The sequence below is a fragment of the Pinus tabuliformis genome, chromosome 8 (assembly GCF_031772625.1).
Source record: "Pinus tabuliformis cultivar Carrire ecotype Pingquan chromosome 8, CPIR1, whole genome shotgun sequence".
NCBI classification, from domain to species: domain Eukaryota; kingdom Viridiplantae; phylum Streptophyta; class Pinopsida; order Pinales; family Pinaceae; genus Pinus; species Pinus tabuliformis.
This window is the reverse complement of record NC_142294.1, coordinates 801,993,363-802,021,217: the sequence shown is the minus strand read 5'-3', so window position 1 is coordinate 802,021,217 and position 27,855 is coordinate 801,993,363. Positions and strand designations below refer to the sequence as shown.

Sequence of the window (27,855 nt, the reverse complement as noted above, 5' to 3'; positions counted from 1 at the left end):
AGGAGATATACTATGTCATTGCATTATAATTAAACATATTTACCATTCAAAATTATTCTATGCAAAAGTATCAAATGAGACTAATTCCTCCAACTAAATTATCATGGATAATTATTAACATAATCCCAATTATCCATGATTCACTTGACATTCATCTTGCATTCATTTATGTATGATTATTCCTCCATAGTTGATCTTGTAATCCGAAAAGGGAAATAAATCTAAATATATCATATCACCAGAATAATTATTAATCCTTTTAGGAGTTATATTGTGCAATCAATATAAGACATAATATATATTAAATTCTCTCATTATCCTTGCGAAGCCTTAAAACATTTCAACCTAGTATAATTTGTGATTCAACTTGGACAAAGGAGAATACAATATAAGCCTATATTAAGCTAAATTTAGGTTAGGGTATTTATTTATTTTATTTTATTTTTAATTGGTTTATTTCAATTATGATGGTATTTACATGGATAATGGAAGGAGATTGGACCTTAAGACCAAAATCTTGTGTAGGAGGTGAGGTATTTTAAAATCAAGGTAGGGCATCCAAATAATAAAACAGTAAAAAGTCTTCCTTGGATGCCTTTGGATGCTTACACAATATATTCATATCTAATGCCTCATGTCACTAAAGAAACATCTTTCTTCCTTAGCAAAGTGTTTTTGACTCTTCACATTGTTTGTTTATCCTAACTTAGCATTCTTTTACTTGTCAAAACTTTGGTCATCCCATAGTATGAAAAAACACATCATCTCCTAGGGTTATGGTTTTATACTTTGGGGTTTTTACCTCTTAGGATTTTATAATTTATGTTAAAAAGGTTTCAACTTCTTGTGAATGGGTTTTTGAGTATGAGTATCACAAAGAAATCTTTCCTTGGATACCAACTAGCACTATTATAAAAAGTTTCTATTGTTTTTCATATTATAGTATTTTCACTCTTTCATTCTTTAATGGAGTTTGGGTTTCAGTATGTTATTGTGCTCTTTGCAATATCCTTATGTTATTCTAAATCTTTTTCTCTATTTTTTTTCATTCTCAATATAATTCAAGTTAGTGGTATTAGAGAAATATTTTCCTTATTATTGTTCCATTCATGCCCCTAATGAGGTTATGGTATGGGGAGGTGGTCCTTCAACTAACTAAGATCATAGAAAATCTTAGAGGTGAATCTTAGCCCAAGGGAGAAAATTAAGGGATTTTATGTTTTATAGGGGCGAATTTTTTATATTACACTCATTTTCTATAGTTAGCCCAAAAAATATTTTAAGAATAAATCATTATTAATATTTATCCATGAAAAAATAAGCCGATAAACATTCCAATCCCCAATTAGCATGGTTTTCAAGTTGGATTTTCTTCCAATCACCCCTGATTTTCAGGAATGGCACTAGTTAGGGGTTCTTTCACCCTCTACCATTATTGGAAATCGAGGCTAGGGTCCTAGGTTCTCAGGGTTTGTAGTTTGATTAGCCTGTATAAATTTATATAAACAATCCTCCTCATCATTGAGCTTCCTGCCAATAAACAAGTGTCTTGATGGTCAATGAACAAATTGTTCCTTGAGAAGTTTTCAAAAGGACGAGATCATCAATTTGTTGCAGTTGTAGTTTTGGCATCTCCGTTGATTTTCTCCCTGTGTTGGGTGTCAATTTCGGAAGGTGTGCTCAAATTTCTTCAAAGACTTTGTTTTAGGCATTGTTTTTTTATCAATATTGGTCCTCCCGTGACTTATTCTCTAGTTGTGGTGCTCACAGAATCTGTGTGAAATACCCACATGGTTTTAATGGGAAATGAAGAGGGCCTTAGCTACAGGAATTAATTTTAATTCAGAGAAGCACAATATCCTATTCAGGACACCCTAGGATTTTGGGTATCAAAGCTCATTGAAGTCGATAGATCATTTTGGGGATATATGGATAGCAGAATAGAAAGAGATTTTATGGGATTCAGTAGATGCAATGGTAATGAAATTGAAGTTGAGATGATGAGTACCAATGAAAAACCACATGGTGAAAGATAAAAAATTGTGAGCCTAAATCTCTTTTAGAAAGTTGAGAAAAGTACTAAACCACAGATTTCATCAAGCAGTTTTTGTGGGTTAAGTGAGGCTATTTCTAAAGTTGGAAATGCAAATGGATTTGTTAAGGGTAAGTACTGATTCATATCCTTCCTAGAGTTACTTCATTGTTTTTTATTTTATTCATATAATTGGTTTAGACAAAGGACTCTATTCATCGAGGTATGTGGAATGGATCAACTCAGAATACCTGGATAGATAAGTTTACCCATATGAAGGTTTTTATTTTTTTATGAGTTGTGTTAAGGTTTCCTTATTATCTATTATTATAGATATATTTTTGGTTTAAAGATAATATCGGAGCCCTTATGAATAACCATTATTTTTGGGAATAGTTATAGATAATAATAAATAATAGTAAGGTGTTGAGATATAGTTTTCTTGGCTGGAGATGGGAGGATGCGTTGAATCCAGTTGGGAATTTATAGAAGAGGTTGTCTCAATGCTTTGTAGTTTTTATTTTTTGGAATCTACTTTAAGAAGGTGGAGAGTTTAAGTGTACAATACATAGTTCCTTTGGCATAGGAGCCACGTGTGAGGGGAAATTGTCCTTTGGCTTAGGAGCTAGGTGTGAGGGGTAACTATTATATCAAAATTGTTGGAGTTGGACCTGACCTCATCTCTTTATTAAGACATGTCATTTGTTGGGGTATAACACACCAATAATAGAACCTCAATGGATGGCTTAGCACTCTAAGACTACACCAGTGCACTAAAGCCCCATTTACCTTTGTAATATTTTGGGTTGCCAAATTTGTGGTTTTTCCTTTCATTAGTATGTCCATCAAATTCAACAATTTCTTCTTGGGACTATTGAATATTATGGAGTTAAAAATAGTGATTACTTGTTCATAAAAGGATTTCTTTGTGGAAAATATAGAACTGTGTCTGGGGAGTTTCCTATATGTTTTAGCTTTTCAGGCCAAAAGGTGGGTAGAATTTGACAGGAAGAGTGCCATTCTTTTGGGTGAAGGTCTACTTGTACTGCAACTCATCATTTTGTGAAATAGACTTCAAATATCATCTTGAGTTCCTAGTAGCACATTTATTGCACACTCTAGTGTCTTTCCTATCATAGCTCACATATTTTTCAGTTTATCTATCCATAGAAATCCTTGATGGCCACAAATTATTGCCCATCATTTCACTATAGGACAACTTCTTGACCACAGTATCATTTTCCACAAAAATCAGTGCTTGGATCTTCTTTAAAATGTTGGTATAACTGGTTTTCCCTAGGATTGCATTGAATAATATTTTGATCAAAACAATTTATAATATTTTTTGAAGACCAAAAAATCTTGATTTATGTGCTAAAGAACTAATTAATCTCACTGTATGGCCTTGCATTGTGCTTGGGATTCCATGTTAACATCGTTTAGGTTACAACTTCAAATTAAAATAGATACACTTTGAAATGATGTAGATGATATAAGAAATAATATGCATTCTTCACATAGCTCGCAGTGGCCTTATTGAATCAAACCAAGTTAATTTGAATTGATGTTTATACTCTAAAAAGTGACATAAAAGATAAATGTGATCTTCCTCTTGTAGTATCCATGTCAAACACAAATATGCAATGGACTTATCGGACCAAAGTTGTTACGTTGTAGAAGTTCATGTCTTTCAAAAGTTATCAGGATGAGAAACCTGAAAAAAGGAAGTTCAACCAGCTTGTTGCCTTGGGTCTTCAGCCAATGGCAACTGTAAATACTTTCAAATGAAATCATAGAAGTACATCTGCATCTCAAGTAATTATTTTCGACTCAACTTAATTACAAATATGTTGATCCTTACTGCTCATTATTAATTTTGTGTTAGGTGTGTAGTAGCATGCATCATATTAAAGATATGCACAATAATACCATGTCGTATGGTACATGTTTTCTTGGAACTAACCTATGCATATACTTTGAATTTGTATTTCCTACTTTAAAATATATGCACAATATTTCCATGGCATATGGAACATGTTTTCTTGGAACTAACATAGCTATACATTTACTCTAAATTTCTAGCTTTAGATTGATCATTTCCCTGTAATCATGGTGCTCCTTCTGGAATTTCGTTTGAGTGTTTCCTACATGTTTTGCAATCCAAGGTCATCCTTATGATAAGTAAATATGGATAGCATCCCTCCATTTTGGGACTTTAATTCCATGCTTGTCTCCAAAGAGAAAATGTGGGGGATCAACCTGTTTTCCGTAGGTCTGTCTACTTCAACATCTCTAGATCATGAGAAGTTTGACTTATAGTTTGTTAGTCTATTTAACATTGAAAATTTTCAAATTTTCTAGATGGAATTTCCACCATTCGATTTATTGTCTTAAGAAAATTATTTCCCAATTCTCTTGTTACTAACAAGTTTATCCAACAACGTTATATTGGATCACTAGAATTTTATATTGGAATTGGATGTCAGCCAATGCATGTTGAGATTTATAGTTGTATTCCCCTGAAATCATTATCATTTTGTGAATTAGTTGTTTTAACAAAAAATCAAGTTCATCAGTATGCATTTCAAATTTACGTGCAAATCCCTAGAAAAATAAACTTCAATTTTCTAAGACAGATAGCTTTTGAAGTGCCTCCTTCATCCTTTTAGAGAAAAGTCTTTTATGATACAACCTTTTCTAATCCTTCCATTGAACAAGCTGGTGCTTTTCCTAGAGAAAAGGCCTCCCTCTCTCCAACTAATTTTAGGGAGCATTTCAGCTCTCCTGCTTCTTTTAAGGGACAAGATTCAATAACTTCTCTGGGTGGAAAACTTAATTCAAGCATTCCCTTTACGATACAACCTTCTGTCTTGTGTGGTGTTGTTTCCTCTTCAGTTGGTACCACACCGATGAGGTAATACAACTTATCCATGCAAAGGCAGGTTCAATGTAATGCTATGCTTGAGTGGGTTTGCAAAAGCATTATCATAAATAAACAGACTTCAGGCTGGTTTGGATTTGTTTCTTATTTCTCTTTTCTAGGTTTTATTTTATTCTATAATACGACACATTCTTCTTAACTTGTACTTGCAGGATCGATTCTAATTTACCTAGAAAAATAGCTAAGGCTTAGCTGACAATATTCTATGTTGACACAAAAAATGTGTATGATAACATTCCTCCAGACAAGGTATGCATTCTTTGGGGCCTAGAAGCTATAACAAGATTAGGAAAGTTAATAAATTAAACTCGTTCAAATTTGATAATTAAAGTATATTTGGTCTGGTGCTTTGTGTGGGGTGATTGGTAATTAGTGATAACATTCTTAGGTCCCTAATATTCATTTACTCATAATCTCTTACACAAAATATAGGTCTTTTAATTAAGATGGATATAACATTTGAATAAAAAATGAACCTGGGAAAATATCAAGCTTGTTCAGTGTTGAGGTATGTTTGTTGTTTGATTAATATATTTCACATAATCTGATACAAATGTGGTTATTGTTAGATCTTACCATGAATATAAATAAAAGTGAATCATTTTCAGCAAGTTTCATTTCCATTGTTCGTTGTAGTGTACCATTTGGGAGAATGATGGAAAAGCATCACATTCTATAAAAGTCCTATAAAATATTTGATCTTGGAGGAGGTGCAGAGGCCTTTGTTGGATTCCCACTGGTTGATCATGAAAAAAACAAGGGGAATCCATCACAGTATGGCCTAAGTGCATTGAAATGCACTTAGCATGAATTAAAAGACTCAACGTTTTAAAAAATTTCTATTTCCTAAAATCCCATCCTGTTGGAATACCCAAATCTTTTGCTTTGTTATATGCTAATAATAAAGTAGGGACCTGGAACTCTATCCATGTGTCTTTGAGATGTTTCTTCACCTTTAATGAGTATTTTCTATTTAGATAGTTTCTTCCTTCTAGTCACTTGGACTTTCTACTCTTTGGTTGTATTACGTGCTAATAATAAAGAGTAGGGACCTAGAACTCTATTTGTGGATAGTTGAGATGTTTGTTCATCTTTATGGCTATTTACTATTTAGGTAGTTTATGCTATCTGTTCACTTGGACTCTCTATAAAAGGCTCTACTGAATTTAATATAAAATTCTTGGTTTTCATTGCAGGCACATGCAATCATGCTAGCGACTAAAAATGGAAGTTCAATGTCTACAAAGATGACAGATTTATCACCTCAAAATTTTGTAATGTCAACACCAGTGCCAAGAAATAGTCACAGTAGACCAACTGTTGGAAATAATACTGAGAGGGGGGGTGAATTGGTATTATCAGATCAATATTTTTCAGTTTCCAAACAGATTTATATATGCTACTTCTGTGAAGTGAACTAGCGTGTACATGCTATTGGGATTAGTGAAACCACCGTATACCCAAAGAACATGTGATTTAGCTAATTTATCATGTGTTGATCTTTAACCAATGCATAAGTAACTTATTAAACATTGTAGTAAGAACATAATAAACCATCACACATAAGCAACACACATGAACACTAAGATTTAAGTTTGAAACCCAATGTGGGTGAAAACCACCTGTTGCTACCGTCTCTATCTTCTTTTAATAATAAGAAAATGCGTTTACAATATTGTACTAGTGCAGACTCATACTAGTACGTAGGCACCCACCTGTAGAAGGCTACAACCTTCTCTCGTTTTCCAGCTTCTACTGGAAGGGAGCTACGACCCCGTAGCTCTTGTACTAGCCAATGTGTTTACTAGTACGTAGGTGTCGGCCTACAAAAGGCTACGACCTTCTCTCTTCCTCCAAGGACCACATTTCATAAATTTTCAGACTGGACGCTCCTAGTACACAATAATATATATGAACGCATCGTTTCATCAAATTTTCAAATTGGACCCATAAGAACTTTCAAACTACATCAATCAATAATCAGTTAATATGAACAATCAGATCATTGTCACCAGAACACTGTTTTGAACCCAGAAACCTGCATTATCATTCAGAACCAGTTGCAACCTTAAAAATCATGCATCAGAGTGTATATGCTACTTTAATGAACCCAACCTGCGTGTATACGCTACTTCCTTTAATCAAACCTACGTATACCTTCAAAACTACTGAAACATAAAACTTATGAATCAAGTCTATACCAACTAGCAATATATTGAATATCTACTGTCAATTTACAAAGCTTTACACAAGAAGTAATAGAGATCACCCTTCTCACTTATACAATCAATCAATCAAATATCAAACTCCTTATGATTCAGTTTTACATTCAGATCTAAGAAGACTTCATTGACAAACAATAGTAAAACACTAGAACTGATCAGATAGATCAATCAGATCTTGAACAATAGGATTTTATTTTGTATACGCTACTTGGAAGAGTGGAACCTGCATGTACATGCACTTTTATCAAGACAAACCAGCGTATAGATATGCCAATATTAACTCATAACTTCACTGCTATTCCAGACCTTAGACAAACTCAGATCGTGACACTTAAAGAATAAAACAAGTGTACACAAGTAGATCTGGCCCGACCAATATCATATCATTCAATGATAAGTCATTTCAGGTCTCATGATCTTGATCCAACATTGAATTCAAGGTGCAAAAATTATTTCAGATCAAATCACAAACATAGCCCCTGCAACATAAAATATAATTTAGATAGAAGTATTCCTTAGAAACCCTTTTCACTTGCACACTTTGGCCTTATGATCTTCTCCTCCTTATATAGTTTCAGGCCTTTCTCGATACTCGGACCAAAACCACTTAGGACCAGTGGTATTCTTGGACGGGATCAAATAGTCGTTACTCCCCTCAATATTATAGGCTAATACCATGGTATTGACCCCTGGTATTAACTCCTCTTGAATTTCCTTGATTTTCCAACATATACGTGATTTTCTTCTTATGAAAGAGCATGTATACATATATACTCTTTTTGTTCTGTGAACCAGCATGTATACTCCATTTTTAATAAGTGGACCTGTGTATACATATTAAAATTATTTTCACCATCCTTTACCTTCAACTTCTTCATTTTGATTAGTAGAATTTAGTTCCATCTTCCTGTTCTTCTATACCAATGACATGTTACATCTGAATGGACCTGTTCTACTGTGGGTTGCCTTTCATCAAAACTGAACTAACCTGTGAGTGAGTTGCCATCAAGGACAACACTTGTATCATAATGCCAACAATCTCCCCCTTTGGACTTGATGGCAACCATGCTAGTGTTGATATTTGTAGGTTGTAGAAACTATTAGAGATAACAAGCAACACCAAAATACTCACCCCTTTGACATCAAGGGCAAAGGGTGGACCAATCTATTCTCCCCATTTAATATACATTATGTTGTCCATGCTCCCCCTAAGTACATGTCGAGTTTGTAGAGATATTTTTCAAGAGAATAACATGACTCTATAACTCAACTAATTGAGTATGACCTCCCTATGACCAGTGACTCATACATACATCAATCACCCAACCAAGTCGGGATACACCATATTTGACTCATCCACCCAACGAAGTTGGGATATACCAATTGTTTATACATGACATAAATACATCAAATATTACATCATGCATCCCATGCAAAGTGGGGATACAAATTACATCATATGTCTAATAGGAATCATTCAAACATAGACTATGACAGAAGAAGTCATATCATACCCTAGATCTTTACATGGCTTATGCAATAAATGATATAAGTATCTGAAGCCATAGCTAAAGTTAGCAACCATGATGCCAACAATGCAGAATATGTGTGAAGGTTAATGCTCCCCTTGAACCTATGCTACCTATGCATTTTCAACAAGTCATTCATCAAGGCATGTTTGTTAGTTAGATAAAAATCAATGAACAATGCATATCGTCAGACTATAATCATGAATACCAAATAGAGCACCCATATCAGAGGCTGACCCATTGTGTTTCTATTAAGAAAGCATATACGCTCCTTTAAACATAGAAACCCACGTGTATACGTGACTATACTTCATGAAACATGCATATAATAACCTTCCTCTCAAAACTGGATTTAACAGCATGATGATGCAGCAAGTACTCCCAACTTTTGTTTGAGATATTCAAATGTCTAGGAAGCATTTTAGTGAATATATCAGCAACCTGTTCTTTGGAGGGAACATACTCCAATTTAACCCTTTGTTCAAGCACTTGTTCTAATAGAAAATGGTACTTAATGGGTATTTTCTTGGTCTTGGAGTGCATGACAGGATTTTTCGAAATACTGATGGCACTTGTATTATCACATAGAATGGAGATGGGGGGAGTACATGTGATTTGAATGTCTTGCAATTTTTGCATCATCCAAAGTATTTGTGTGTAGCAAGATGCAACAACCACATATTCTGCATCAATTGTAGATAAGGAAATTGAACTTTGTTTCTTGCTGAACAAAGACACCAATCGCGAACCCATATAGAATTCTCTTCCACTCATACTCTTTCGATCATCCACATTTCCTGCCCAATCTGCATTTGTATAAGCATGAAGACTAATATCTGTATCTTTAGGATACTATAGACCAAATTCTTGAGTTCCTGGAAGATATTTTGTTGGGCATGGAATCCCCCCAAGGCATTTTTTGGAGCTTAAAGCCCAAGTTTTGACCGAATCTTATTGTAAAGCTCCGCGAATTGTGGGCGTGGAGCGTGAAGCCATAATAGAGACACAAGGTTTTCCGTCCTAGTTTTGTAATGTAATGTTGGCTAGATAGACCAACCCATGGTCTGTGGACCATGGGATTGTATAAATAGAGTGACGCTCTAAGTGTATAAGATAACCAAGGAATATTGAAGGAAGCATGAGAAGTCTGAGTGATTGAGTCGCAAAGTAAAGTGTGTCTTTGGGTCGTAGAGTAGGAGAAGTCTCTGTAGCTAAGTGCGCAGGGCGAGTTGAGTCTGTTATCGAGGAAAGAATCAATAAAGAGAAGTTTTGCTATAATTTTGTGTATCTGTTCTTGGTTTAATGCATGATTGACATAATTTGCAATTATACTGTTTTTTTACTACGCGCACCTATATGAATGTTTTATGTTGTCAAGTATAACTTAAAGCACTCAAGTAGGCCAAGATAATTGACTAACATTGGAATCTAAGCAAGGTATCGGGTAATAACGCAGAGCGTGATGCTTAGCCCCTAGGTAGGGCTATGCGAAGGCAATATATCAGGCCATGAGGAACGGGAAAGTGCGCAAACCAACCTTCGCGTAGGGACAAACCGTGGACCAGTCAAACTCATCAGACATCTCCAAGGTGTGGAAACTTGGTTCTAGCACCCTCCCATACTACTTCGAGTGAGACCTGAGTCCATGCTCCACGGACTGTTGCTGAAAGGGCTAGTAGTACTGGGATTTGTTTGGCTAATTATCTCTAAACTTGGGTCAGGCCCCAACAAGCCAACAAATGGTTCTGTTGCCGGGACTGGGATCTGCATAGTGATGTCTAATGTCATACCATTGGAATCCGACCAAGAAAGGAATTGAAGAGTGGTTGGACAGAAAGATTCACGAGTTCGCGGTGCAGGAAAACAGGAATCCGTGACTATAGAAGGAAGAGTGGTTGGATTGCTTCTTATATATGGAAATCCACGAAATTTTCTTTGCATCCTTCCCTACTGAGTTGTACGAGTGGATCACAAAGCTAGAAGATGGCCAAGGAAGGTGTAAACTTGACAAACCTATTGTGTGGACTCTAGAATTGGTGCGCAAACTAGAAGCATCGGAAGATAAGATCGCGTGCGCTATCGATCACTGGATGGATCAGATCATAGGAGGGTTCATCACTGAATTCACGATAAATACTTCAGTCAGCTATAGCAAGGCAGAACGACACTTCTTCAAGGGATCGCAAGGTAATTATGTTAAATCTTTGAACACTTGGATTAAATTGCTACTGTGTGTAAAGCGGGTTATGCGAATAAATTGATGTTTGGGGCTATCCGGAGTGGGAATATCTACAGAAATGAAGGTAGCATAGAACTATAAACTAGCCCCTTGATATCACCTCCTTGAGGAGGCGAAGAAGAGCTCGTGAAGGTTTCACCAATAAGTGTGATCAATCTAATAAAGCAGAGAATTCCATGCATACCACCCCCGCCCAGACCACCACCAGTTTCACCATCTTCACCCCCGACTTTGCCCATACCACCTCCGCCACCACCACGAAGCAGTATGGCCAACGCGATAAAGCTACCAGTGTTCAAGGGAGTAGGGAATGAAGATCCAGACCAATTTTGGTTCGTGGTAAAAGCGGTATGGGAAGCACAGGGTGTCATGGACAACAATATAAAGAAGGTAATGTTGGCCAGCGCTTGGAAGGATCGCGTGCTGAATTGGTACATTAAGCTATCCAATGACAATCCGAATGCGGGGATAGTGGATATCTAGACTGCACTAAACAAAGAATTCAGTTGGCCAAAATCGGAGGCATAGTCAATCATTAGATTCAAGGAAATCACAATGAGACCAAGCGAAACCCCATGGGAGTTGGATCAAAGACTGAAGTGCACAATTCGTGAAGCGAACATGAATTTAACAGACGGGCAACACTGTGAATGGTTTGTAGCCTTGTTAACCCTGCATCTATGGAATGCATTGTCACAACAGAGGATAACAACTCAAGCTGAAGATTTGGAGGTCGCGATGAGATTGCACGAGACTCCGATACAAGATCCTATCCTAGGAGCCCAACAGATTCACACGCAGTTGAAGAACTTGTGCCTTGAGATGCAAATTTTGAAACAAGCCAGGACGGCTCGTCTAGAAGTGCACAACGAGGTATGGTGCGTAAAGTGCAAGGGACAGGGACACGACAAGGACCATTGCCCAGTGTTTGCAAATTACCTCACGGGAGGAGGACCAATGCCATTGAGACCAGAGGCACAAGTAGGACCAAGCTCGGCGCCTGCATTGTGGTGCACGATTTGTCAGATAGGAGGGAAGCACACTATAGATAACTACCATCTATTAGAGAATTATATGCAGAATTCCCAACAGATGTTCCGTAATTTCTACAGGTCAATAGGCCATGTTGAGCGCACCTGTAGAAGTTATGAACTGATGCTGGATCGGACAACTACCTACAGAGTTCAGCCCGAAACACAGCCCCTATATCAAAATGCAGGAATGGTAGGCACTGGATTTCAGGGGCATAGACGAGGTCAAGGTTGAATGGGACCAAGAAGAGGTCGAGGATGGTTGATATGTTATAATTGCGGAGGATAGGGGAATTATGCCCCCGATTGTACAAATCCAATGATACCATCATGCTTATATTGTACGCAGTTTGATCATGAGACAGAGGACTATCCCACACTGATAGCAAGTTTACATGATAAAGGAGCACTCCAACCTCCCCCGACTCAGAACCTGCAAATGATGAGGTTTGAGGTGCGCAAGGAAGACCCGAATGTAAATATCATGCTCCGGAGTGCTATCACATGAGGGGATGACAAAGGTAGGCAGTCAGGAGAGAGTACTTGGGTTCACAAGGCTCCAACAAAGGAACCAAAATTTTAATTGGAGCGCGCTAAGGAGACATTCATGGAAGCTAAGAGGAGTTTCGCAGATGCCTCCACTTTAGGCAGTAAAGACAGACTGGAGTTGGAAATGGACCCATTGATGCTCACTACATTCTTGGAGACATGCATGAAGCTGCTGCGCGATAGAAAAGCTGTGAAGGGGCTGCAAGAACTCATCACTAGATGTGTCGGGACTACGCTAGGAGAACCATGCATAGTCTGGAAGTTCGGGAAGCACACGACGCAAACAAGAAGGGAGATGAGATTGTTCGCGAAGATTGGGGAATATGAAATGGATCAAGTGATTTTGCATCTAGGATCAGATGCGAACGTCCTACCAAAGCAGACATGGGAGCACATGGGAAGGTCTGCACTGCAATGGTCTCCTATCCAACTGCAAATGGCGAACCAACAAAAGATACTACCTATGGGAATATTTTAGGGAATCACAGTAGATATCGAAGGTGTGAGTGCACTAGCAGATTTCGAAGTGATAGAGATTTTCGATGACAGTAATCCCTATCTCGTGCTACTAGGAATAGATTGGGCCACTGACATGAATGGAGTGATAAATCTAAAGAAGCGCAAGATGATTTTTGAGAAAAATTCACTACGTGTAGTGGTACCTTTAGACTCGACAGAAGGATCGCACTACACAGAACTAGTGCGCGACAACGACAACGATGACAATTTGGACTGCATCTACAAGATAATCGCACAAAAACAAGACTAGGTAAATCCCACTGCGGATAGCTGAATATCTTGGGAGCGTGAAATCTCCTGCACATCAGATTGTGATGAAGAAATAGAACGATGGCAGAACCGGTTACACGAGGTAACCACGCTCAACTGTAACATGATGACAAGGTCGCTGCATTGCGTAGCAAGAGAGGTAAGGGATTTGCCTACATATGATGGATTAGGTGAAGTCAAGGAGTTCCTAAACAAATTTGAAAAAGAAGTGCCAGAACAACAGTGTTTCGACACTTTGAAATGGGTACTGCGTGCTACGCCCACAAGGTGGTGGGGTACGCACCAGCAAAGTTTTGAGGACTGGCACAAATGCAGAAGGATGATGCACCTACAATTTGGGAAGCCTCAGATGAGGTTAAAAGACAAGTATGATGGATGAGATGACCCACGAGCACACCTCGTGAAGTGGACCAAGGTCTATGGGGAAGAGCCCAACCTGAGTGGGTGCACATGTTCTATCATACCCTAAATATTATACCCATGAATTGGTATATAGAAATGGAGCTCCACCATGGCACAAATGAATGGGATATCTTGCGCAAAGGATTCCTTTTAACCTTCACATTTGAGGATTGATGGTGGGATATTGTTGATGATGCGTTGCAAGCAGTAAAAGCATCTATCTTTAAAATACCCCAGGACTCAGGAGCCAATGGAAGTGCTTCAGCTTGAATGTGAGACCCAGCTGAGCTATGTGCTGGAGTGTTACAATGTAAACATTGAGGAAGACAATGAAGATACATGCAAAGTTAACATTCTAGAAACTGAAGGATATCGTGAGGTTCAAGGGCCACTGGTTGGAGACCTTGAAATTACCGTGTCGGTAAAAGAAAAGTAGGTAAACATTGATATGGAGGCTGAACCGAAGTATGCAATGCTCAATGACTACTGGGATGATGCCATGATGGATAAGGTCACTGAGTTACTCTGCGAGTACCAAGACTTATTCCCAGCCAAGATCATGGACTTAAAGGGAATCGTTGGTGATTTAGGGATGATGAAGATCACCCTCAAACCCAACGCGAAGCCAATTAAGCACAGGCATTACTGCTTGAATCCGAAGTACAAGGAAAAGGTTTGTGTAGAACTAGAAAAAATGCTCACAGTGGGAATCATTGAGCCAGTGGAAGAATCCGATTGGGTAAGCACTATGGTAGTACAAGAGAAGAAGAAGAAGGGTGAGATAAGAATATGCGTGGACCTTAGGAAATTGAATGACTCCTATGTGCACGACCCATTCCCGACTCTGTTCATAGACGAAGTATTGGAAAATGTCGGTGGGCAAGAAGCATATTCCTTTACTAATGGGTTCTCAGGGTACCACCAGATCAAAATCGTGTTGGAAGATAGGAGCAAGACTACCTTCACGACTAAGTGGGGCTGCTTTCAATACACCGTTATGTCGTTTGGGTTAGAGAATGCACCGGCCATATTTTCGCTCATAGTTGTTGCAGCATTCAAAGAGTATATCCACAAATTTATGGAGGTCTACTTGGATGATTGGACTGTATTTGGATTGGTCAAGCACCATGTAGTGATCTTACACTTGATGCTGGATACTTGCCGACGGCACCAAATTGCGTTGAGCCTTAAAAGGTGTACGTTCCTCGTTCCCTTTGGGAACTTGTTAGGACATGTGGTATGCAAACAGGGATTAATGGTAAACCCTGCGAAGATTTCCATAATTCTAAATTTGGAAGTACCGCAAAGCGTTAAACAGTTGCGCACTACCTTGGGACATATGGGGTACTACAGGAAGTTCATTAAAAGCTATGCCCAGATCACCCCGCCAATGGAGAAACTATTGAAAAAGGATGTCACGTTCTGTTGGAATGATGATTGCATGAAGAGTATGTATGTACTAAAAGAGAAATTGGCCTCCGCTCCAAGCTTGGTCTTCTCAAAATGGGATGTGGAATTTCATGTCCATGTTGATGTGTCATGCATAGTGTTGGGCACAGTGCTCACACAAGAGGGTTGAGAGGGCTTGGATCATCCTATCGCGTTTGTAAGTCACAAGTTGTCCAAAGCGGAAAAGAACTATTCCACCACCAAGTTCGAGGGGTTTTCTATGGTGTACGTGCTCCAAAAATACTGGCATTATTTGCTAGGAGGACATTTCAAGATGAATACAGACCATTCTTCATTGAAATACTTGGTCATAACCTATGTTGGGGGGGCGCATATGCAGGTGGCTCTTATTGTTCCAAGAATATGACTTTTAAGTCCTGGTAAAGCCTGGATGCCTGAACCCAAGACTGGATCACCTGTCGTGTATTAAGACGGGCAAGGAACCTACCAGTTTGGAAGAAGGATTACTTAATGGATAGCTCTTTGTTGTGCACATCGCAGATGGGCACTTTGAAGATATAATCCACTTTATGACAACTGGGACCGCACCGAAGGAATACTCCGTCCAACAGAAGAAGGAACTGGTGCTGCGCACGGCTGATTTTCTGTCATCACAAGACACCTATACAAAATGGGAAATGATGAGATACTGCGAAGATACATACCTAAATTTTAACAGAGTCAAATCCTCGTAGAAGCAAATGGGGGCGTTGCAGGAGGACACTATGCAGGACGAGAAACCATGCAAAATATTCTCTGTGTAGGGCTGTGGTCACCAACTCTTCATCAGGATTCAAAAGCACACTGTAAGGCCTATGATATATGTCAAAGGACAGGTAAACCATCATGGAGGGATGAGATGCCTTTGAATCCACAAATGACGATGCAGCCCTTCGAAAAGTAGGCAATCGACTTTGTAGGATCTATCAAACCCCAGGGAAAAGCGTGTGCATGATTCATCATCACCGCGATGCAGTACCTGACTCATTGGGCAGAAGCGCAGCCAGTCAAAGAATACATGGCCGCTATAGCTACAAATTTTTTGCTTGAACATGTGTTGACTCGATTTGGCTGTCCAAAAATCTTAATGAGTGATTGCAGTTCACATTTCCTGAATGAAACCATCAGCGTGGTAACAAAAGAGTTCCATGTGTATCATCAGAAAAGCACATTGTATCACCCACAAGCCAATGGGATAGTAGAAGCATTCAACAAAATACTAGAGACTGCGCTAACCAAAGTGTACAATGTGCAGTGAAATGATTAGGACTTGCACATACCTGCAGTACTATGGGCTTACAGGACAACGTGCAAGAAATTGACGAGACAAGCACCATTTCGGTTAGTTTATGGCGTGGAAACTGTCATGTCAATGAAGTATATTATACCTAGTCTGTGCGTAGCAACGCTCATAGGTATGATGGACAATGAAGCTCTGGAAGAAAGGCTCGCGTAGTTGGAAGAACTCGAGGAGGAATGGTTCCTGGCTAGTTTTCATTAGTAGGTACAAAAGCAGTGTGAAATTCCTGGCATGATCGCCATATTAAGTTGCGCACCTTCAAGGTAAATGACTTAGTGCTGCTGTATGATAGTAAGTTTGAAAAATTCTTGGGAAAGTTCAGAATGCATTGGCTGGGACCATACATTGTTAAAGAGGTCACAGATGGAGGCATAGTATAGCTAGTCAAACTAAATGGAGAACCTTTCCTAGGCAAAGTGAATGGTAGCCGCTTAAAGCCCTACAAGGGGGGTAGGCTATCTAACTAGCTGGCAAAAGCACAGTCTTCACACTCCAAGGATCCAGACAAAGGCGCAGGACTATAACCAAATGCAGGGGATGCTGGCACAAACGCAGAGAAGCAGTTCGGACACAGAGGTCTTAGAACAATGAATGCAGCAAATCCATCAAGCAACAACTTAATGCATTGCTAACCTCTGCGCAGTTCGAGAATAGTTGGAGGGACTCCATGCAAAGATCATCGCATTGATAGAGTGACTTGAGGGTGAGTCACAATGTTTGTGTTGGGGACTTTTTGGGCATGGAATCCCCCCAAGGCGTGTTTTGGGGCTTAAAGCCCAAGTTTTGACTGAATCTTGTTGTAAAGCTTCGTGAATTGCGAGCGCAGAGCACAAAGTCATAATAAAGTCACAGGGTTATCCGCCCTAGTTTTGTAATGTAATGTCGGCTAGATAGACGCACCCATGGTTCGCGGACCATGGGATTGTATAAATAGAGTGAGGCTCTAAGTGTATAAGATAACCAAGGAATAATGAAGGAAGCAAGAGAAGTCTGAGTGATTGAGTTGCATAGTAAAGTGTGTATTTGGGTCGTAGAGTAGGAGAAGGCTCTGCAGCTGAGTGCGCAGAGGCCTAGTAGTCCGCAGTTGAGTCCACGGAGCCCTACAACTGAGTGCGTAGGGTGAGTCAAGTCCGTAATTGGGGAAATAATCAATAAAGAGAATTTTTGCTATAATTTTGTGTATCTATTCTTGGTTTAATGCATGATTGACATAATTTTCAATTATACTGTTTATTTACTGCGCACACTTGTATGAATGTTTTATGTGGTTAAGTATAACTTAAATCACTCAAGTAGGCCAAGATAATTAACTAACATTGGTATATAAGCAAGGTCTTGGGTAATAACATAGATCATGATGCTCAGCCCCTAGGTAGGGATGCGCGAAGGCAGTATATCAGGCCACGAGGAACAGGAAAGTGAGCAAAGCAACCTGTGCATAGGGACAAACCACGGACTAGTTGAACTCATCAAACATCTCGAGGGTGTAGAAACCTGGTTCTAGCACCCTCCCATACTACTACGAGTGAGACCTCAGTCCACCCTCCACCGACTGTTGTCGAAAGGGCCAGTAGTACTGGGATTTTTTTGGCTAATTAACTCTAAACCTGGGTCAGACCCCAACAACCCAACACATTTTAAAATTATTTTTACCGCTTGAGGATGTGATTCCTTTGGATTTTCTTGGAACCTTCCAACAATTCCTACTGCATGCATGATATCAGGTATGGTACCTGTTAGATAAAGAAAAATTCCAATCATAGATCTGTAAGTTGGTTGGTTCATTGTTGGTGATTCATTGTTAGAACTAGGACTGCATCCTGTTACCATTGGAGTACATACTGGTTTACAGTCTTCCATTACATACTTCTTCAAGATCTACTTGAGATATTTGGTTTGTGAAAGAAATATACCATCTTTTGTTTGTTGTACTTGTAGACCAAGAAAATAAGTAAGTTCACCAAGTAAGGACATTCCAAATTCTTTCTACATTACTAAAGCAAAATTATGACTCATGGATTCTTCATTGCTACCAAAAATTATATCATCAACATAAACAACAATAATTAGAAGTTTATCATTTTCAATCTTTGTGTATAAATTGCTATCTGTAAAACCTTTTGTGAAACCTTGTTGTTGTAGATATTTGTCAAGGCGGTAATACCAAGCCCTTGTAGCCTATTCTAGACCATAGAGATAATTTTTAAGCTTGCATACAAGTTTTGCATCATTCCCAAGAATGAATCCTTCTGGTTGTTCAATATAAACTTATTCTTCTAACTCTCCATTAAGGAAGGTTGATTTTACATCCATTTGATATACTTTGAATTTTCAAAAACTAGAAAGAGCAAGAACCATCCTTATGGATTCAATTCTGGAAATAGGTGCAAAAGTTTCTTCAAAATCTATACCTTCTTGTTCAGCATACCCTTTACAGACAAGTCATGCCTTGTTTCTAATAACTTCTCCATTTTCATTCAGCTTGTTCTTAGAAATCCATTTTGTTCCTATAACATTTTTATCATGAGGTCTAGGAGCTAACTCCCAAGTATCGTTCTTTTCAATTTGGTCAAGTTCTTCATCCATGGCATTGACCCAACATTCATCTTTGTAGGCTTCATTTACATTCCGAGGTTCTGTGGAGGATAGTAATGCTAGATAATTTGAGGTCCCTGTAAGAGTTCTTCTTGTCTATACTCTAGACCCTTTTTCTCCTAAAATTTGAGATTCTGGATTATTCTTCTGAACATACCTGGATGGTTCCCTGTCTATTGTATCTTCTTCTGGTGCTTCATTGGTTTCTTCTTCTATATCATTTTGATATGATGTGGGAAAGCATTCCCCATATTCCTCATTGTCATATTCCTCTATTGATTTCATTTGTTCCAAATTTCTGCATGCTTCATCAATTACAACATCAATGCTTTCAACAATTTTCCAAAGTATCTTATTATAGCATTTGTATCCTTTACTTCTAGATGAATAACCAAGAAGAATTCCTTCATCTACTCTAGGTTCAAACTTACCAACTTTTTCATCGGTCCTTTTGATGAAACATTTGCTTCAAAAAACTCTAAATTTTTTTACAGTAGGAGGCTTACCATACCAAAGTTCATATTGAGTTTGATTTCTATTTACCTAAACATTTTCTTTGTTAAGAGTAGTCCCAGCAGCAAATGTAGCTTCACCATAGAAGATTGCAGGAGTTCCAGATTCATCAAGCATAGTTCGAGCCATTTGTTGAACAATTCTATTCATTATTCCACCACGCCATTTTGTTGAGGAGTTCTTGTGATGGAGAATTGCCTTTTTATTCCATGTTGTTCACAAAAGTCAAATAATTCATCTGATATGAATTCTCCCCCTCGATCAGATTTGAGACATTTGATTTTTTGATCTAATTCATTTTCAACTAAAGCTTTGAAGGCTTTAAACTTTTCAAATGCTTCATTTTTATGCTTTAGAAGACCTATCCAACACATCCTGGAAAAATAATCAATAAATAAAATAAAGTATTCTTCTCCATGAGGTGACTTTTTCCGTGTTGGACCACACAAATCAGTATGGATGAGGTCAAGAGGTTACTTGCTGATCCTTCTTTTTCACTAAAGTGAACTCTGGTTTTCTTACTGACTTGACATGGTTTGCATATGGTGTTTTCTGGGATGTTGATATCTGGAAGATCATGAATTGCCTTGAGCCTGCATGCTTTTCTTATCTGAGAAAAGCTTAGATGTCCTAATCTTCTGTGCCATAGCCAGTTTTCATCTTTTTTGCTTAGATAGCATTGTTGTTTTCCTCCTTTGAGTATGTATAAATTATTTGGAGTTCTTGTACCTTTGATCACGGTATTTCCTGTATCAAGCTCGCGAACCACACATCTATTTGATCAAAACACAACTTCATTTCGTTGATCACACATTTGACTGACACTCAACAAGTTATGTTTTAAAACATCTACATACATGACATTTCCAGCTTTAACCTTTTCTTTCAAGAAAACATAACCTTTACCTTTAATGACTACTGGAGTGTCATTTCCAAATGAGACATTCTTTTCCTTTTCTAAATCATTGTATGAATGAAGTTTCTCTTTATCACCTGTCATGTGTTTGGAGCATCAGCTGTCGATGTACCACTGATTTTCTTGTCCTTGTGCATACAAAGCTGTGCCACATCTTTTTGATTAAGATTCATTCTTTCTCAATATATTGGAATTTAATGATGTTTTCTCCTTTTGAAGTGTTGGTTGAAATTTGCTCCTGCATTCAAATTCTTCATGAACAAAGTTGTTACAAATCAAACATTTTATTTCATTTTCAAGAGGAGAAAAGTTATTATAAGAACTTTTCTTGATTCCTGTTACACTCCTTTGATTTTGTGCTTCTCTAGTCATGATGGTTTTGTAAACAACACATTGAGTAACCTTATGCCCAAAGTTATGACATGTAAAACATTTCCCATTGAAGAAATTTTTGCGATCATAGAAGCTTTTGGCATTGTTTACCTGTTTGTTGAAGCTTCTACTGATATTCATCATTGGAGTAAATTGAGTATGATTTACTTGATGGATAATTTTAGGTCTTTGTTGATGATTAACATACTATTCACTGGTATTTTCTACATCAAGATAGCTTCTGGTGGAGGTTGACGAATTTTGTGATTGAGATGATTCTTCAGTATATCCAAGACCTGTCTTTATCAAAAGAGAATGCTGAACTTTGATGATTTCATTTAAAGTTTCAGATCCTTTAGCAAATCTAAGGTTAAGAGATTTTGTCTTCTCATGTTCTTTTCTTAGACCCATGATTTCACATTCTAGATTTTCATTGTGTTTTTCTCTTTCAGTGACTTGGTGTGTCAACGTATCTATCATCATATTCTTTTCTTCTAAGCAGATTTTTAGATTTGTGATTTCTTCAAGAAAATCTTCCTCTTCTAAGGAATCCAAAAAATCATAATTTTCATAAGCCATGAGTATTCTATAATCTTGTTCATTCTCATCTTCATCACTATTGGATAAACCATCACTATCTTCATGCGTATAGTAACTCCTTTTATTGACAACCTATTTTCTATTTCCTTTTGCATATTCCTTTCCCTTTCCATATTTATCTTTATGAGGAAATTTGGAAGCATAATGGAAAACTCTACCACAAGCAAATCATTTGAATGGTAACTTACCTCTAAATCTTCTGGAAACCCATTGAAGCTTTTTGGCAAAATTTACCTCATCTTCTTCTTCTGAAATGTATCCGGGTTCATTGTGCTCTTCCTTTTCTTTTCCCTTTGTTGAAGCTTTAAAGCCAGCTTCTCTCATATTTGATGGACCTCATTTCCTCATTTCAAAGGAAGTTAGGATTCCATGGAGTTGAGTCACAATAATAGTTTGAAGATCATGTTTTTCTTCTATAGCAAACACTTTTGACTCAAATTTAGAAGACAAAGATCTTAAAAATTTCTCAACTAAAGTAGCTTCTTTTATCTCTTTACCCAAATTATTCATACAGCTAACAATCTCATCTATACGTAAAAAGTAACTAGAAACACTCTCATCACTATGAATCTAAAGAGTTTCATACTGAATTCTAAGAGTTTGAAGCTTATTACATTTTACCTTAGAGTCTCCTTCGTAGCTCTGAATGATTTTGTCCCATATCTCTTTGGCTACCTTGAGCTACATGACTTTGACAAATTTTGATTCTGACAGACTTCCCAATAATGTATTGATAGCTTTGGCATTGGTTTTGTATAACTTCTTACCTGCAGAGTTTGTAGGTATTTCTTCTGGAAATTGATATCCTCCTTCCACAATTTTCCAAACATCGGCTCCAAGCGATTGTAGATAGGCTCTGGTTCTTATTTTCCAATATACCAAGTTGCTCCCATTGAATATTGGTGGTCTCATATATCCCATGCCTTCGTGATTATTCATCTTGAAAGATCTTCCTTCAAGCGATCAAGCTTCTTTTGAAGGATCTGCTCTGATACCAATTGTTGGAAATAATACTGAAAGGGGGGATGAATCAGTATTATCAGATCAATATTTCTCATTTCCAAAACATATTTATATATGCTACTTCTGTGAAGTGAACTAGCGTGTACATGCTAGTGTGATTAGTGAAACCAACATATACCCAGAGAACATGTGATATAGTTAATTTATCATGCATTGATCTTTAACCAGTGCATCAGTAAATTTTAAACAGTGCAGTAAAAACATAATAAACCATGACACATAAGCAACACACATGAATGCCAAGATTTAAGGTGGAAACCCAATGTGGGTGAAAACCACCCATTTCTATCGTCTCTGTCTTCTTTTAATAATAAGAAAATCAGTTTATAATCTTGTATTGGTGCAGACTCATACTAGTATGCAGGAACCCACCTATAGAAGGCTACAACATTCTCTCATTTTCCAACTTCTACTGGAAGGTAGCTACAACCCCCTAGCTCTTGTACTAGCCAATGTGTTTAGTAGTACGTAGGCACCGACCTACAAAAGGCTATGACCTTCTCTTTTCCTCCGGGGACCAAATTTCATAAATTTTCACATTGGATGCTCCTGGTACACAACAATACACATGAAGGCCTCATTTCATCAAATTTTCATGTTGGACCCATCAGAACTTTCAAACTGCATCCATTAATAATAAGATAATATGAACAATGAGATCACTGTCACCAGAACACTGTGTTGAACCCAGAAACCTACATTATCATTCAGAACTAGTTTCAACCTCAAAAATAATGCATTAGAATGTATACGCTACTTTACTGAACCCAACCTTTGTGTATACGCTACTTCCTACAATAAAACCTGCATATACCTTCAAAACTACTGAAACATAAAAACTTTTGAATCAAGTCTGTACCAACCAGCAATATACTGAACATCTACTATCAATCTATAGAGCTTTACACAGGTAGTAGCAAAGATCACCCTTCTCACTTATACAATCAATCAATCAAACATCAAACTCCTTATGCATTCAGTTTTACATTCAGATCTAAGAAGACTTCATTGACAGACAATAATAAAACACCATAACTGATCAGATATATCAATCATATCTTGAATAATAGGCTTTCATTTTGTATACGCTACTTGGAAGAGTATAACTTGCATGTACACACACTTTTACCAAGACAAAATAGTGTATAGATATTCAAATATTAACTCATAACTTCGCTTCTATTCCAGACTTCATATAAACTCATATCATGACATTTAAAGAATAAAACAGGTGTACACAATCAAATCTGGCCCAACCAATATCAGATCATTCAATGATAAGTCATTTCAGGTCTCATGATCCTCATCCAACATTGAATTCAAGGTGCAAAAAATATTTCAGATCAAATCACAAACATAGCCCCCGCAACATAAAATATACTTCAAATATAAGTATTCCTTAGAAACCCTTTTCGCTTGCACACTCTGACCTCATGATCTTCTCCTCCTTATATAGTTTTAGGCATTTCTCAATGCTTCGGACCAAAACCACTTTGGACCTGTGGTATTCTTGGACAAGATCAAATAGTCTTTATTCCGCTCAATATTATGGGCTAATACCATGGTATTGACCCCTGGTATTGTCTCCTCTTGAATTTCCTCGATTTTCCAACATATACACGTTTTTCTTCTTTTGAAAGTGCATGTATACGTATACGATCTTTTTGTTTTGTGAACCAGCGTGTATATGCTATTTTGACTAAGTGGACCTGAGTATACAACTTGAACTACTTTTCACCATCCTTTACCTTCAACTTCCTCATTATGATTAGTATACTTTAGTTCCATCTTCCTGTTTTTCTGTACCAATGCCCTATTACATTTGAATGGACCTGTTACACCGTGGATTGCCTTTCATCAAAACTGAACTGACCTGTGAGTGAGTTGCCACCAAGGACAACACTTGTATCATAATGCCAACACCAACCACACCTAATATTTTCTTTGTCCGGCTAAATTCACCGACTTCAATGACTCCACATGGTCCACCTCATAAGCCCCTTATGCATATTCCACAAGTTCATCCCCAAAAGACCCAATTATGTTCTAAAGTTGGCCAGTCTATTGGAGTATCATCAAGTAATGGTGAATTAGAATCAAATCAAAAAAATGAGGCTAGTAGCAACCAACAAGAATGTGAAAAGAAAAAATTGTCCTGAAATCAACACCCAATGTTGTCGTACCAATAGGTAACGACGATACAGAAGACTAATTACTTAGCTCTATATTCCTAGGATATTAGACTTAGCTCAAGGTGTCATAATTTGTTATAACCATGATGGGGGGTTACAATATATGGGGACTAATGTAGATATAATAATAGGTTGGCCTGCCTTTCGGCAGTAGGTGTTAAGTGGACAATGAATGAGAATATGTATACATAGATATTAATAGAATTTCATTCATTTATTGCTATCTTATTTGATATTTGTTTTATGCCAGCACTACCACTAGCATGCAAAGCATCCTTGGAAATATTTATGGAAAATCGTAATGGAAGGTATTGATTAAGCTCTGTAATATTAATACCATGTTTAATTAGTTTAGTTTACCTGTCTTCTTGATACAACACTTAATCCATGTTTCTTTGCTTCTTTTCCCATTTTCTTTAAGGCAAAACCCTTATTTTTCTTGTTGATTTTAGGGTTCCTGCAAATTTTTCCTGTCTAGCTAAGAATTAACCCCATCATTCTCCTCTCCAAGAAAAGAAGTCATTCAGTTCTATGTCATATTTTGATTCTTCTCTCTAACAATAGAAATCATTAATTTCTATGTCATCTTTTGATGGATGCTCATCACCACAACATGACCTGACTAGTAGTGCACTCCATATGAAAAAAATGAGCAGGTCAAATAGCATGGCACATTCTAACCTCTTTTCATTGCATCGGGATCATGCTTGAAGAAGGAAAAAATGTTTTTGGAACAAGGAAATATTGGTCAAACCGTTTCTCATCGTAATTGTTTTTTTTTCTTCACTATTTCTAACCTTGCAACTTCTTTTAGAGTGCCCCACTGCAACATGAGTTCAAAATTAATTCAATTAGCAAGTATGTTATATTGAGACACATTTTTTGTTCCTTTGAAATTTCAATAGTGATGTAAAATAAAACAATTATTTCTATGTACATTAGCTTTTCTTTTACTATGTATGAATTTAACCTTAAAAGAACTCATTCTTTCGCTGCATCTAATTGAAGTATCTGGAAATAAATATCAAAGTTATATTAGATTTAGGTATATGCCATTTATCTTGTTAAATTTATGGCTGTTTTCTATTATTGTGAATGGGATTCTGTAAAAAAAAAATTAATCCTGAAACTAGTTGGGGAAAAATAAGGGCATTGCGTAGTTCACAAGCAGAGCATTGTGGAGTTCATAAGCTTCTTCTTGTGAAAATATGTGTGCCTAATAAGCACGAAATTACACATGACCACTGAGATTTTCCATGCTAAAAAGATGTTATATCCAACGTATTTGTTGAGAGTAAACTATCAACTCACATATTTTTAATTTGCTTAGAGTATTTGGATTGCTCCACTGATGTTATTTTACATGAACTCACCAAAATGTTGTGAGGGAGGGAAATGTTGTGAATTATTTCTTATAAACCCTTGCGTGTATGTTGTTCATAATATGGGCCTCTTAATTTAGTTTATTGATGAGAGCATTTCAAATGATGGCTTCCCTGAGGAAGATAATAAAAATATACTTATACGGTTGATTTGTTCTATGAAGGATAAGTTTCATTTTATTGATGGAATGCCCTCAACTGTAGAACCTGAAAAAATGATCATCAAATTGAGAGTGGTTAAACAAAATTTGATAGGCCATATATGGAATTAAGGAGGAATAATGATAAAACACATATTATCTCCCCTAGAATACAAGAACGTATACAAATGTATGTTCTACCTGAGATAAATAAGTTGATGATATCTCACTCAAATGTGGTTAATATTTTAGTTAGTCGTTTTTCATTGAAGTTACTGAAACATATGCCTTTGGAAACAATGGAATTAAAGTTTGCTTGTATTATAAAAAATATTGCAAATATGTTGAATAGCCACCCTCATTTTGTAAGAGATGAGGCCAGTGCTTCCTTAGCTACATGTGCGAAGGAATTAGGAGCGCAGTATATGCAATTAATTGTAAAAACACTAAATACAATATTAACAAGGGGTTATGAATTGCATGTTTTAGGATATATTACTGTCAATTTCATCCTATCGAAAGTTTCATCCTCCCTGGACATTGGAGATATTTATTATTGTGTGCAACAACTTCTAGAAGTTTCAGAAAATGATATCATGGGATAAGTTGTTGAAGAAAAGCAAGTTGAAAAATTGCCTTCAAAATGAAGGAGACAAGGAGTACCAAATCTTTTGAAATTTCGTGGTTAATTGCTCGGAGTATTACTTTCTCTATGCATGCTAGTTCATTGCTAGTACTTATTAGATGAAATATTCATAGAACACTTACACCAAAAGAAAAAGTTAAGATTGAGTCCATGCTACATTATTTAGCAACCAACTTTCGGGCTAATGCATCATTAAGTCAGAAAAATTTCTTTGTTTTTGTATATGGATTGATTGAGGATGGTATGGGGGAAAAAAAGATGGGTAGGAAGACTAGTTTTTTTATTAAACCTAACCTAGTGTCTTTAAGATCACCAGATTCATATAAAAATTCAATGGAGGGAGCTATAGATGATAAGCTAGATACACCCAATAGGTATCTAATTTCAATGTTTTCACTAAGACTTTGTTATGCAACCAGCTCACATAAATATAGAAAAGATAGATCAACGAATTCAAAATCAACCTCTCCGAGGGGGCAAACTCCTTTACATTACACAAATGAACAATTCTTGAAACCAATGACAAAACATCCTTTCTATATATATGAGTCTAAGGGGTCACAATACAGAGACGACATACCATTAATAATGTAAGGGCACAACAATAACAATTTTGGGCTTCTATGGGGCACAATAATAACAATATGGGGACAAAATGGGCACAAAAATAACAATAAGGGATACAATGAATATAATAATGGGGGAATACACTAGTGTTATAGGGACCTAACATGCCCCTTTCCTTCAAAAAAGTGTTTTCCTCAATGCTTAATTAGCTATGGATGCTTCTGTATAAAATTATCATCCTCCCATGTGGAATCTACATCGGGTAATTTCTCCCACTTGATGAGATACTCTGAAATTGATCGATTTTGTAGCTATCGAGTTCTTGATTTTGTCACTGCTTCAGGTTCCAATATGATTTTTCCTTCCTCCTCAAGTTTGGTCAATATTGTTTGAACGAGGATCTTGTCACCTATAACCTTCTTT

At 37.2% G+C, this 27,855-nt stretch overlaps 1 pseudogene; it reads left to right on the top strand.

Moving 5' to 3' along the window:
• The window catches only part of LOC149238010 (uncharacterized), a 38,776-nt pseudogene extending 13,310 nt beyond the window's left edge, over positions 1-25,466 (top strand).
• Positions 25,467-27,855: the final 2,389 nt, after the last annotated feature.